At 36.8% G+C, this 1,961-nt stretch overlaps 1 pseudogene; it reads right to left on the bottom strand.

Annotated features, from left to right (window-relative positions):
• Positions 1 to 1,154: 1,154 nt before the first annotated feature.
• LOC149206500 (uncharacterized) lies at positions 1,155 to 1,720 on the bottom strand (annotated as a pseudogene).
• Between the last annotated feature and the right edge of the window lie 241 nt (positions 1,721 to 1,961).

The raw sequence follows: 1,961 nt of genomic DNA, 5'->3' as shown, positions 1-1,961 counted from the left end.
CATCTCAAAACAAGAAGGGTTTACAAAAATATAACAAAACAAAATTTTCATCATTTATTTTCCAAGTTCATGCATGGAAATGCTTGAAACCTATTATGAAAGAAACATGAAATCTAATACAAAACTTAAGATATCAGAAATGACAACTGCAACCTATCTTCATAAACTGAAAGAAGATGACCTAATTAGCAGAAGAACCCTAAATTTCATAAGAAACCAGAATTCTATTTTTTGGGTTGAATGGGAGCTGTTCCTCAAGCCATGGTCCCTAAAGGGAGGAATGAGGTAAGAGCCACCTGTTATTAGTATTTTTTGAATATTTTCTTATCTCTATAATGCTACTGCGAGAGCTATGCGCAAATGGAAGAAAACTAATCAAATATACCAATACTTGGAATTTAACAACACCAAAATCAATTTAACAACTAATATATGAGATACTAAGCATACAAGTACAGTAAGAGGAACCTCTACTGCTAGGGTTCGGCCCTAACCAAAGAGATTTAGCTCTCTGAGTCAACTTAGTGCTGGATCAAGGGAATGCTACTCATTTTCATTAACATATCAAAAAATACATAACAGTGTTTGGTCACAATCCTTCAACTCAAAAACTGCTTAGCTATCTTGCATAAAAAATATGAATCCTAATGAGGCTCTAGGCCTCTTTATTTATACAACTGAAGTTGCCAACAACTTCCTTAAATCTAGGGAGGCTTGGCTCCCAATCTTGAGATTAACTGGTTCTTAACTATCACTGGCTTGGCTGCCAATGATCCTCATGACTTGGTTGCCTGCAACTTCGAGCTAGTGTGATTTGATTGAGGGATCTTCGAGTGAGTGAGGATTTAATGAGGGAGATCCATCTCCTATAATCTCTCCTTCTTATATCATTTGAGTTCCTGCACTCTAATTAGCCATAATTTTCTCCCAAAAGCCTACAATCAATGCACATTAGACCACTAGACATGACATCTTACTTTTACTCATCTCATTAAGCAAAATATAATTAAAACATGTAAATAAATATGAGAAGAGTTGTTTTTAGTAATCTTGGAGGTGTATTAAGGTCCATATATTTTACCTAATGATGAGCCTCATCAAAACACAAGCAAAAACAAAAAATCTTGTTTCCATTGAGACACAAGGCAGTGTCATCAATGCTCAGAAACTTTACAGTCGACATTATTTTGTTGTTCTTGTTTCCCCTCTTGCTCCTCCTATTTTTCTTCTCCTTCAGCTTCACCTTCGGAAAAATGAATATGTTTTCCCGTGGGGGTTGGAATTCCATTAAGACGCATGACACACAGAGAAACAAATTGATATTTTGATATATTTGTTTCTTCACATGCCTCCAGTTCATCATCATTGTTATAGACAAAGCGTGTATGTTTTCCCATAAATGGTGGCATCGACCCTTGGGGTTTATTGTCATTAATCTGCTTCTCCTCCACACGAAGGCCATTTAAACCTCACATAACTCAGATTATTCTTCTCCCCCACAATCATCTTCCTTTGCCTCCTCTTCCTCTTCTTCTTCTTCTTCTTGTTCCTCACCTCAAAACAGAGATTCAATGTTGGGTTGTTCATGACCATTGTTGGGTGAGTTGACATTCACTTGAATAGACCACTAAGAGGCATCATCATCGTCCAGGATTCTCATGTTCCGAATAAGAGAGAATGGGATGTCATCACACAAAGGAGCAATCATCATGGACGCCATGGGATCATAATGTAAAGCAATGAAAGAAATACAAGGAATGGGGGATGAGAACCCTAGATTAAGGATAGTAGTCATAGAGAGGAGGGAAATGATAATGAGATGTATCTGAGGATATATAATGATTATCATGTTTTGAGTAGAGTTAACTTATCACTAAGCTACCTCCCAAAGCTAACCATGACTTGTCTCCACCATAAATTCTATAGTCAATGCACGGTGATGAATTATGACAGTCATTATA

This window comes from Pinus tabuliformis, chromosome 1_2 (assembly GCF_031772625.1).
Source record: "Pinus tabuliformis cultivar Carrire ecotype Pingquan chromosome 1_2, CPIR1, whole genome shotgun sequence".
Classification (NCBI taxonomy): Eukaryota; Viridiplantae; Streptophyta; class Pinopsida; order Pinales; family Pinaceae; genus Pinus; species Pinus tabuliformis.
Note: the sequence above shows the minus strand (reverse complement) of the source record. Positions and strands in the feature narration are given on the sequence as shown.